At 44.1% G+C, this 13,110-nt stretch overlaps 1 pseudogene across 1 annotated transcript; it reads right to left on the reverse strand.

The window, feature by feature from the left end:
* Nucleotides 1-11,925: 11,925 nt before the first annotated feature.
* LOC308414888 (small nuclear ribonucleoprotein F-like) lies at nucleotides 11,926-12,215 on the reverse strand (annotated as a pseudogene). The gene has a single exon. The product of its transcript is annotated as a small nuclear ribonucleoprotein F-like (transcript).
* Nucleotides 12,216-13,110: the final 895 nt, after the last annotated feature.

Here is a 13,110-nt window from a genome sequence, read left to right on the forward strand (position 1 = left end):
GTAGCTGCCTTTTAAGTTGAATGTCAGTCCCTTCTGTTGGAGAGGCTTAGCCCATAACAAACCATCTTTGGCAAGTTTCATGGTCACTTCTGCACAGGGAGTCTCCCTCTCCCCCCCTTCCCTCTCCCCCCTCCCCCACCCTTCCCTCCTTTCCTCTTCCTTCCGAACTCCAAGTCTCTCCACCTACCCTCTGGAGATGTAAACCTCGTGTTCAGCCCACACCATCTCTTCAAGACCAAAGTCCACCAAAGGTAGGTCAGATTAGCCCAAAGCATTAACTTCTTAAACCAGTACATCTTCATCTGTTTAAATAAATTATGGTCCTGCCTGTCTCACCTCAGCCCCATAGAAAATATAGCCTTAAATGGAAACTCCCAATAGCCCAGCTTCAAAACAATGGCCACATCTTTGATTATTTTCTACCCTGACACCACGCAGCTAGGCTCTTGCGTCCCCACTGTTTATCCATCCAATCTGTAACTCAGAGCTGGCATTCCCTCCAGCTTCTCCCTACACCCAAGGCATTCTACCTAGTCTATGCTCTTTTTGCATCCCACCTTAATATGGCCATTGCCTCTCACCTACATTGACCTCACTTCAGTCCTTGCTGCATTTGAACCAGTTCGATTTCTTTACTTTTTTGTGTCCTTTGTTTTGCTCAAAATAGGTTCTCACTGAGTAAACTTCATTCTCGTGACCTCTGCCTCCTTAAGGCTGAGGTTCCAGATGTGCTGGAGGGCCCTCTAAAGAAGTGGATTATGGACCACTTTTCTCTTAAATGCCTTTCAATAGTTTCTCGTCTCCTGTGTAATAAAATTCCAACTGCTAACCATGACCTCAAAAGGCCTCCCTGGCTGTTGTGGCTTATATCAAAACCATGAGTTGCTCATACCTCTCTTTCTGCCTCTTCCAGGGCCTGGCTGGCTGTCCCTGTCTTGAGCAAGCTGCCTCACTCAGGGCTGCTCCCTCAGCCTGAAATACCCTCTCTCTGGTACCTTACATGGCCAGAACCTTCACTTCTTTATATTCTGTCTTCCTCCACTAGATTTGAAATTTCACCTTATTTACAGTTGGACAAATAGCCACTAAGGACATACCTGACACACTATAGTAAAACATGAACTATCTGATGTTTCATTGGAAGCCGTGGTGGTTTGGATGAGATTGGCATCAACTCGCTCTCATATTTACGTGCTGAGACCCCAGCTGAGAAGCTGTCTGTGAAGAATTAGGAGGCATAGCATTGGTGGCGTAGGCATGGAGCGAGTGTGTTGTCTTGCCCAGTCTCTGTCTCCGTTTGTCTCTGTGTTTGTGTCTCCCCTTCCTGCTGCCTGAGGAACAGGATGTAAAGCTCTCGCCACTTCTCCAGCCTGCCACCATGCTCTTCGACGTGATAATAATAGACTAAGGCTTTGAACCGCTAAGCCAGCCCCCAGTTAAATGCTATCCTTCATAAGAGCTGTCTTAGTTGTGGTGTCTCTTTACGGCCATGGACTACTAGAGAGAGGTCAGCTGAGCTACCTCTCTAGCTGACAAGTATTGCTATCACTAAATGAAGGAGCAGGGATGGAGCGGGAGGATAAATTTGAGTACTTTCTGAGTGACCAGGGTTGACTAGGTTTTCCCTCATTCATCCACTGTGTCTGTGAGCTGCTGCTGACAATTATAATCATCCCCATTTCACTCTCAAAATGAATGTTGATTTTCTAATCCAGTCACAAGTACAAGAATCAGAAATTAACTTGAGCTAACTTACCCCAAACAAGAATTCCTTACTGTATAGTAGAGACTTATATACTCTGTCCTCTGTTCAGCTATTTCCTTCTCTATAGATCAGTTTTCTACCCTCTTGTTGTCCCCCCAACACACACACACACACACACACACACACACACACACACACACACACACACCACACCACACCACACCACACCACACCACACACACAAGCACACATGCGTGCATGCGTCATAATTCTGAGCTGTTACATCTCTGTAGCATTCTCAGGATGCCTCAGGCCTGGAGCTGAAACATGAATTCTTGGTCCTATAGGAGATAAAGAAGAGAAAAGGAAAAGTATTTGGGTTTGTTTAAGGAAAGAATAGGTATAATTTAAGCATCAAAGCATGATGCATTATTTCTAAAAGGAGAATTGCATTAAGAATAAGCACATTTTTCTGGATATGGTAGTGCATGCCTCAGATCCTAGAGTCCTGAGAAGCAGAAAAGAGGATCTTCGTGAGTTCAAGACCAGCCTACTCTACATAATGAGTTCCAGAGCAGCCAAGCTACAAACTGAGACCGTGTCTCAAAAGAGGAGGAGGAGGAGGAGGAGGAGGAGGAGGAAGCATATATTTATTAGTCCTGAAAGCTTAATGGGTTGTTTGAAGTTGTTTCCTTTTCAAACCAAATAACTCAGCCACCAGGAGGTTTTTTTGTTACCTGATCAATCTCATTCTATTGCTTAATATAGCAAATTTAGATGATTAAAATGTTTGAAAGCAGCTTGTTTCCATGTCTTTATGCTCAACTTTGTGAAACATCATCTGCCCACAGGTGTTTGACTCTGTAGAAAAGGGCCATCCATATATTTTTAATTTTAAAAAGTGATTGAATTATAGGTATGAGGTTTTAAGTTTTTGTAGAATGATGTCATGTAAGTTACAACAATGAGCATGTTCAGAAAAAAGTAGATGGGAAAAAATGTGTATAGTGGTTAGTATTCTGACTTTAGGGACTGGAGAGATGGCTCAGTGGTTAACAGCACTGGCTACTCTTCCAGAAGACCTGAGTTCAATTACCAGCACCTACATGGTGGCTCACAATTGCCTGTGACTCCAATCCCAGGAGATCCAATATCCAGTTCAGACCTCTGAGGACACCAGATACACACACACACACACTCACTCACACCAGTGCACAAACATACATGCAAGGAAAACACCCATACATGTAAAATAATATGTATTTTCAAAATCTTTGTTTCTGCCTCTTAATCAGCTCTATATAGTTTGTTTTTTTTATTATAAACTGGGATGTTAGCATTCAAATCCAGCACGAGGGATTCCAATCCACTATGAGGGCTCTAGAGAAGTCAGACTCACTGACATAGAATGCTGAAGGACAAGCCGAAGTGATGGCTCAGCGGTTAAGAGCACTGACTGCTCTTCCAGAGGTCCTGAGTTCAAATCCCAGCAACCACATGGTGACTCATAACCATGTATTTATTTTATGTATGTAAGTACAGTGTAGCTGTCTTCATACACACCAGAAGAGGGCATCAGATCCCATTACAGATGGTTGTGAGCCACCATGTGGTTGCTGGGAATTGAACTCAGGACCTCTAGAAGAACAGTCAGTGTTCTTAACTACTGAGCCATCTCTCCAGCCCAAAAAGTCAATTTTCATTTCACCAGCTTGCTGTTTAGTTTCCTCAGTCCTTGGGAAAAGGAACTTTAGAACACATGTAGAGACTCAGCAAAGAAGCTCTGGGTTCCAGAGTCACATTGCTATTGTGTCTCCATGTCAGGAAGCATAGGCAAGTAGTTTAGAAATGGCTCCTACCTAGCAAGTCTTCAGAGGTACAGCCCATGCCACATGAACATGGTGGCATGGGACAGAGGGGAGGGAGAAAGGAAAAAAAGAATGGGGAAGGGAAGAGAAGGAGGAAAGAGAAAGAGGGGAGAGGAGGAAGGGAAGAGAAGGGAAGAATCCTATAGCCTGGGGCTGGGAATGCAGTTCACTAGCAGAGTGTTTGCTTTCCTGACACACAAAAGGTCCCCAGCACTGGAAAAATGGAAAAGAGAAGAGGGGTCCTCCATGTGCTGGCACACACACACACACACACACACACACACACACCCACACACACCACAGGCCATGTACACACAGAAGCCACAGTTAGAGGGCTGCAGCTACAAGCTAAGGAGAGTGAGAGATTCGGATGCTGATGGCCACCAAGAAGTTTAAGAAGGTCAAGCAAGGACTCCTCTGAAGTCCCTGCAACACCTCCCTTCCCACTATCCAATGCAACAGAAGAGACTCCTGTTGGAGCCAACTAACAAAAGCAAAGGCAAAAGCTGTCCTTAGTCCCTTGTACATACTTTTTCATATGCCCTGCTCCACATTTTTATTGATTTCTCCATTTTCCATGTTCTTCATTGCAAAGAAAGTTTCTGTGGCCTCTCTTCTCCCCTCCACCTCTGCCTTTGAAGAGGTAATACTTCTTTTGAGGTGACCCTTTCCTGACCCCCATCAGTCCCCAAATCAACAGGCCATTTTTTTTCTGTTTTCACCTGCCCTCAGGTTAAATACAAATGCCTGTTATGTTAACAGAAAAAAAGAAAATGAGAATGGAACTGCAAGAAAGTTTGCCTAATTTGTAAAATAAAATGAGTTTCGATTCCAGCAGCTTATGTATTATTCTCGTGAGGACTGGGTTTACATCGATCATCTTTTTTTTTCCTGGCAGTCAAGTGTAGAATATGGCGGAGTGAGAAATGTAATTGTGTAGACATAAAAAATTGCGTCTCGATACCCATCATCGGGACACTTTTCTCAAGATGCTATCTCTCAGTGTCCTTCAGAGCAATAACGATACCAATTGAGAACGTAACAGAAGCAACTTAAGTGTTATGCCTCGTTTACTTCTGGCCTAATGTGCTTGAGAGCAGGGCTATTGCTCATGACATAAAGTTCTGTCAGAAAGACTGGAAACACTTCAAGACCATTAAAATAAAATGCCCGCCATTCCTGCTGTTCAAATATTCCTCAGCTTCTAATTTAAGGCACCAACACCTAAGAATGTAATTGTGTTATTCTCTCTGATAGCTGGAATCTATCTAAGCCAAATGCCTAGGAATTATGGACTATTGGGGCTACAGGAGTCCAGAAGACAAATGAGGTGGGCAAAACGTGTTATTTTGTACTGGCTCATTCAACATTTGGGCTCTGTTTCCATTTATGTGTTAAAATGCATTCAAAGACTAAAGCGTCTGGAGTATCTTTCCTTGGCTCAATTGAAAAAGAGGTTGGGGAAATGGACAAGTCTTCTAAAGATCAAAACTTAGGGGAGAGAGGGAGAAGACAGAAAGACTCTCATACCTCTAACTCAGAATTCTCTTCCACGCTAAACCTTCTAATTGTCCTTTAAAAAAAAAAAATCCAAGAGTTATCACTTTAGCCCAGCAGTCCACCTTGCAACCCAGACTTCTCACTGATTAGCAGTGAGAGCAGATGGGAGAGGGTGTGCTGGATCAGAAAAGGGCAATTTTAAAAGCAAAGGCCCGAACAAGGTGACGCCTGCCCTCTTCACATCGGGAAAACCATTTCTGTCTAATGCCTGCCTCAGGAGAGATACATTTTAGATTCAGGTACCCCATAGGCACATCAGGACTTTGACTGGGACATGGTGCCAATTCAAAGTGTCACATAGTAGGAAAATGAGGAGAGATCTCAACTCAGTTTCTATTCTTTAATAGAAAGCAATACTGTAGTTTAAATTAGCAAGGCGCTGCTGAACCCTTATTTAAAATGTGTTTGCAATGACATCCTAAGAAAGGAATTTTTTTTCTTGTTTAATTGCACTGTCAGTGTGGAACGCTTTCACTTAAAACCATTCTGAGGTAGACCTTTTAATAGAAAGTGACAATTTAAATTGCCATGATAGCAGCAGAAATGGTGCTTAAAGTCATTACTAAACTGATGTCGCAGTTGGCTCCAGACCAGTTTGTTAAAGCTGAAGAAAAGGTGCTGGGGGAAGGGAGGAAAGGAACGAACTGGTGAATCATTAATTCCTTTGTATCCATTGTAATAACATCAGCTATGATGAAGTCATCTGGCTCCCGGTGGATGTAAAGTACATTTCTATTGAATTCCACATTATTCCACTCTAACGTTTACCCTGATTAATGCTGACTACTGGGGAACTGCTCCAGTCACAAGCACTTAGTGACTGTTTTCTTGTCTTCGCTCCCGGGGTCCAAAGACAGGAACTGTGGCTTCCATTTGCTGGCTGGAGTTCCAGCCTTTCTTTCCTCTTCCTAGAATTAGTCAAGAGACTCTGGGCATTCCCTGCAGGAAACTCTCACTAGCTTTCCGGGAGTGCCATCTGCAGACTGAATGAGTTCTGGGAGCCTAGGTCAAGGCCACCTAAAGGAGGCCGCTGCTCAAACAGCATGAGGGTGGAGGGCAGTGGATGGAATACTGCTTCTGTGAACCTGGATAACAGCTTACGAGTGAGTCAAGGTGGAATGGTGGGGGTACAGGGAGGATGCCACGGACATTTGCCAAGATGCATGAGGGACAGACATATTCTCTCACACATTTGTTTTGAAAGTGCCTCTGAAACACGCTTCCTTAAAAGGATATTAATCACTTGATTTTCTAGAAATTGCAGGTAATTTAGCTTATAGGGTTGCCCTTTTAAAACTATACTGCAAGTGAATGAGGGGCAGGTAAGTCCATAGGCCCTCAGAAGCCATATTTAAAAAAAAAAAAAAAAAAAAAACTGGGGCTACAGAAATGGCTCAGCAATTAAAAGCACTGACTGCTCTTCCAGAGGTCCTGAGTTCAATTCCCAGCAACCACATGGTGGCTCACAACCATCTGTAATGAGATCTAATGCCCTTTTCCGGTGTGTCTGAAGACAGCTTCAGTGTACTCACATACATGAAATAAATATTTAAAAAATAACAAAAAACCTTCTGGGCATTCTATCACACTTGTAACCCCAGTGCTGAAGAGGCAGAGATAGACCATGAGCCTCGCTGGCCAGTCTAACTGCTGAGCTCCACAGGGCAGTGAGGTACTGTCTTCAAAAAGACATTGTTCCTGAGGGTGACACACTCAGACACACATGAATGGATTTTAAAAATATCCACTGCAGCTGGGCATGGCGTAACATGCCTGTGATCAAAGCAGAGCCTGTGGAGGGAGGAATGCAAGTTAATGCAAGCTATGTGCTGAACTCCAGCCAGAACCACGTGATGAGATCCTTTATAAAAATAAATATATATAAATATGCACTGCATGCATTTTTATTACGTAAAAATTACCTCCAGGAGCCAACAATGGCAATATGGCTTAGTTTAGGGAAGCATACTTTGTGATTTAAATTTAAAACATACTGACAGGCTGGTGAGATGGCTCAGCAGATAAAGGCACATATACATGCAATGCACACACACTCACATCATTCCATGCACATGCATAATAATACTGTTTTTTTTTTGGTTGGTTGGTTGGTTGGTTGGTTGGTTGGTTGGTTTGGATTTTCAAGATGGGATTTCTCTGTGTAGCCCTGACTGTCCTGGAATTTGCAAACTAAACATTGGATTGTGCTCTTCAAATGGGTGAATTGTGTCAATTGTGGGGTTTGGGGGCTGTTTATTTTTCTTCTTGTACTAAGGATGTGCAGAGCAATCTCTCAGCCCCTAGGCTGTGTGCGCAAATGTATAGAGGTCAGAAAACAAACTATTTTTGGGAGTCAGTGCTCGCCTTCCACCATGTGGGTCCCAGTGATTGAACTCTGGTTGTCAGGCTTAGAGGCAAGCACCTCTACCCACTGAGCCATCTCAATGGCACCCACAGTGGACTCTAAATGGATGATAACTACTCTGTGATAGCTAGAAAGACTAAGACATCCATGGGAGAACAAAAAATGTCAAAGCAAAGAGAGGGAAGAACACACACACACACACCTATATACAACACAGTGTTTTGTCAAAGGACAAATAGGGGCTTTAGACTCTATTATCCAGTTACCTCCAGCCACCTCAGGAAAGGTAATTCTAGAACAAAAAGGGCAGAAATCAATGTGGTATAAACAAATATGCAATGTTTCAGAAAAATTAAGTCTTCTCTTTGTTTTGTTTTGTTTTGTTTTTGCCAAAGTCTTTGTATGCAGGTGGCCCTGAACCCATTACTGCTTCAGCCCCCTAAGTTTTATTGGAGGAAATCCTGAAAATGGGGCAGTGTAGGGAAACCTGGAGTGGGTGAAGTCCTGAGCAAATGTATATTTTGACATAAGCACAGCATGTTGAGGACTCAGAGACCAACTGGCCTATGGTAAATTGGCAAAACGGTTGCCTATATAACCAGGTTTGAGAGGGATGGCAAGTCTTTTGGGGAGGTCCAAGTATGAGGATTTATGAACATTGACCAATGATACAAAGACTAGCAACCCTGGTTTTCTCCTGGCCATGTCTGGAGCCCGAGACTGCTCCTGCCAAGACACCCTACCAAGATTCATTAACTCTCCCCATGTGCTGTCGCGTCCAACTCGACCGGCAAGGAAGACACGACACTCCGGATTCTTCTCAACAGCCTTTATTCAGGAACACCATGATGCTGAGTACGGGAACCCGGAGCGCTGAGCGCTCTCTCAGTTTATCTCCAAGGGGGAAGGATGATTTGTCCCTCAGGGATTGGCGGAGCGGGGATCACCAAATTAGCATAGCGCCGCCTGGCGCCAAGAGCAGTATTGCACACGCGTAGTACATTTGTTTACCACAGTGCAAGCCGGATGTCGGTGCCATCTTAGCGGGAGCGGTCGTAAAACCGCTCCCTACAATGTGCTGTATCTAATAAACAGGCTGAGATTCCAGGTAGCCTTAGCAGCTAAAGAACCCGGCCTGACCCCAGCTTCATTGCACAAGTGTTTATGTGTCTGTCCTTTCTCCATTCCCTCAAAGCTCCTAGGACAGGTTCCAGGACCCAGGCCTCAAAGGCTGAGGTAGAGCAGGCAGTCTTGTGTCTAAGAGTCAGAGAAGACAATCTAAAAGGTTTTCAAGGATGTGTGACAGAGTTAAACCTCCCTGTTGTCTTTAGGAGATATGAGATCACACACACACTCACACACTCACACACACACACACACACACACACACACACACTCAAAACACTGATATCCCCAAGACTGTAAACAGAAAGGTAGATAGATGTCACAACGTATGGACATTGGGGTCAACATAGGCCTACTTTTATTTTAGACTTTATTCGTGACTTGGGTTTGCAGCCAGCAGCCCAGGGTATTCGCTAAAAGCAAACCTCCCTACACACAGATGGGCTTAACAAGTAGCCCTGGACCACATCTTTACACAAGGTACCTCCTGGACACTCCAGATACTGATAATTATCTGAGTCTTTAGGGGAGGTTCCTTTACTTTTTTTTTGTTTACCTGTGTGTGTAGTGTTTGCATGTGTGTAGACACAGGAGTGAGTGTAAATACATGGGTGGGCATAGCTATGGAAGTCTAGGTGATGTCAGGGGTCATCATCGGTGGCCCTTCCACCTTCTTCATCGAGTCAGGGTCTACCAGTCAAACCCAGAACTCACAGATATGGCTACTATTCCTAGGCAGTGTGCTCTGGAGCTGCCCTGCCGCCCCCTTCTGAGGCTACAATTACATGATGTTGCAGGTGACTTGCTACAGTCAGCCAGCATCCTCACGGGTTCTAGAAGACTAAATTCTTATTTGCCTGCTTGCATGTGGGATGAATTAACCACTGAGTAATCTCCATAGCCCACTGACCTTAGGGCTACTGCCACATCTTTAATATTCCATCATATCTAGAATATTCTATAATATTTCATCATATCTAGAATAAAACACTTTCAGTAACGTCTGTTTTCTGTCAAACACACCAACTGCATTACACTTCCAGATCAGCCACATCTGAGTTACCTAAGGTTTGTTTGTTTATTTGTTTGTTTGTTTTCAGAGAGATACCACCAATGGAGAGGCAGAGGAAGGAAAGAGGAAGGGAGGAGGAGAGGTGATGGACTGGGATGGGTGAAAGAGAAGAGAGAAGGACTTAAGTGATGTGCATGGGGCAGTGCTAGCCTGAAACCTGGAGCGAGGCAGGCTGGACATTCTCTCCCAACTTGCTGCTGAAATCTGAAGACACTGCAGCAGAATCCCTTCTTCTGAGCATCTTGGTCCTCAAGCCTTTGGAGTGATTGTGCTCCAAGTTGGCTGAAAAGGTGCTGTTTGCAGAAAACAGTTCTCCAAAACCAAGCAAGAGGCACATAAACACATGAAGGGGAGATCCCAGCAGAAAGCAGCCCTTGAGATTAAAACATGCCAGGCACCTTGCTAAGATAACACTCCAGGGGGCAGCTGTGCAGGGCTTTACTTCATTCTGATATGTGTCCCCAACTGAATCTGAAGCTAAAACTCAAGGCTTTGCCTATACTGGACAAGCAAGCACTGCACCACTGAGCAGCAGCCCTTATAGGGGTGTGTCTGCTTGTTTGTAGGGTCTTACTGCCTGGAACTCAGCCTCCCTAGAACTGATCTTTTTTTTTTTTAGATTTATTTATTTATTTTATGTATGTGAGTACACTGTAGCTGTCTTCAGACACACCAGAAGAGGGCATAAGATCCCATTACAGATGGTTGTGAGCCACCATGTGGTTGCTGGGAATTGAACTCAGGACCTCTGGAAGAGCAGCCAGTGCTCTTAACCGCTGAGCCATCTCTCCAGCCCCCTAGTACTGATCTTAAGGACTAAAGTGTTATTCTGAATGAAACGGGGAAGAGTTTGAATTTTTAAAATGGCATGACTTATTTGACTTATATTTTTACAAAATTATTGGCCACTATATGGAAAAGGGTCTTCAGGAGCTTTCAAGATGGCTTTGTGAATAAAGGCACTTGCCACCAAGACGAATAACCTGAATTCAATCCCTAGAACTGGGACGTTGTTCTCTGGCCTCCACACATGTACTGTGGCTAACACATTCTCCCACAGATGCACACATATATGTGCACACAAATAAAAGTAAAGGAAATTTTAAGAGAATGAACTACAGGTAGTCAAGAACAAAAGCAAAGACAATTTGGAGGGGTGAGGTTTATTTCAGAGATCCAGGAGAGGGGATAGTGGCTTGGATAAGGGCAGCAACGGTCACAGGAAGAGAGGAATGTCCCGGTAAGAAGTCAAAGTCTGTTTATAGCTTGAAGATAAGATGGAGCCAAGATGTGCTGCCGGATGTATGGATGGGCTGTGAGAGATATGTGACAGTCTTCTGTAGTTTAGGGCAGTTGTGACAGAAGAATCAGGGCAAAATCTAATCAGGGTTCATTGAAGAATAAAAACAGAAAAATCGGAGATGGTGAACAAAAGGAAGGATCGTACTGTTAAACATAGAAGCAGTAGCAACACACCCATGTGCTGACAGGAATGGTCCAATAAACAGGAGCACAGCAGTGATTCAGGAGAAAGAGGAAGATAGCCACAACCTGGTTCTTGAGAAGGAATGGAATTTAGCACACAAGTACTACGTGCTCTTCCTGGAGGTCCATACACGTCATTCACCTTTGTTCAGTGGAAACAAGGGCAAGGTGAGCTGGGAGAATGTAGGTAGAAGAGGAAGAGTGGAACATTTGCGAGGACAGAGAGAAAACAAAGTGCTGAAATGTACCTGTGTTTACTAAAGGCTTCCCCCGGTTCCCAGAAAATCCATGTGCTCCCTAAAAGGAGGGGAAGGTAGACCCAGATGTTTGCAGTAAAAGAAGTATACAGCAAAGGAACAAAGACTGCAGGATACAAGTAATTAGCCTCGTTCCCCAGTGGTGGCCTCGCTGTGAGGCCTGTGGGTGCCTCCAGGGAGTGGTAGAAAAGAGGAGCTCTCCTCCATCTTGTTCATTTGCTTCCTTCAACTGGAAGAGAATATGGAAGATCAAGTTGCCAGAAGAAACATGTCTATAGAGTATCTGTGTTACTGATTTTTGTGTTGCTATGACCAAAATATCTGACAGAAGAGAAAGGGTTATTTAGGCTCATCGTTTACAAGAAATGTCAGTCTATTGTGGTGAGGAGGGGTGTTTTAGTTACTTTTCTGTGGCTGTGATAAAACACCATGATTCTTTTGAGGGAGGAAACCCCCAAATTTTTATTGTATAGAAATTTATCTATAATTTATATGTATATATATATATATAAAATCCCCCATCTCATTTCCCCATCTTCTTCCTCCTCTTCAACGTCTCTGATGTAGAGGACATTATTACACACCTTATTAAAACTTCACTCAGATGTCCAGACAACACCCCATCTATGTATTCTTCGGCATTTGCAAGCTGCATGTTCATGTAGCCATCAACAGAGACCAGGTAGCCCTTGTACTCCATGCCCCACTTAAGTTTCACCATCACTGGCTTTCCTGTCAGTCCACTGAGAAAAGGCTTGGGATTGAGGGGTAAGCTCATCGTGAACACCCGAGAGCACTGACGCCCCTAGCAGCCAATCCCGCTGTTGCCTGCCTCTCCGTGGACTCAACACCATGACTCTCAAATAAAGCACCTTATGTAGGAAACAGTTTATTTGGACTTAGGGTTCTGAATGTTAGGAGTCCATCATGGTGGAAAGATAAGGCAAAAAGCAGGCGTGGTGACAGGAACTGAATGCTGAGAGCTTGCAATTTGAACCTCAAGAATGAAGCAGGGGGCTGGAGAGATGGCTCAGAGGTTAAGAGCACTGTCTGCTCTTCCAGAGGCCCTGAGTTCAATTTCCAGCAACCATATGGTGGCTCACAACCATCTATAATGGCATCCAATGCCTTCTTCTGGCATATCTGAGGACAGCTGTTAGCATTCTGTCTAAGCTCTGCCCCACTGTTACCTGGCAACAGCCAGGTGTGCCTGACACTATAAAAGGGGCTGCTTGCCCCCTCCTCACTCTCTTGCTCTCTTACCCTCTTCCCCCTTTGTCCCTTCTCTCTCCATTCCCTTCCCCCAAACTCCCATAGAACATATCTATCCTCTTTATGTTTTTATAAACATATCAACAGCTACAGTGTATTCATACACAATAAATAAATCTTTTTTAAATAAAAGAACGAAGCAGAGGAAGCAAACTAAAAGTAGAGAAGATCTTTACTTGCAAAGGGTCTCCAGTAACATGCCATCTCCTAAACCTCCAGCAAACAGTGCCCTCAACTGGTAACAAAGTATTCTAAGACAAGAACCTGAGGGGGGGAGGGGGACTCTTAGTCAAACCACTACAACAGATTCCAAAAGCCTGTGCAGAAGCTGTTTTCACGGCCAGGACCAGGTCGCCAAGAGCACAGGGCAGAACCAGGAAAGATTATAACCTTCAAAGTCA

Source organism: Micromys minutus (assembly GCF_963924665.1).
Source record: "Micromys minutus genome assembly, chromosome: X".
In the NCBI taxonomy this organism is placed as follows: Eukaryota; Metazoa; Chordata; class Mammalia; order Rodentia; family Muridae; genus Micromys; species Micromys minutus.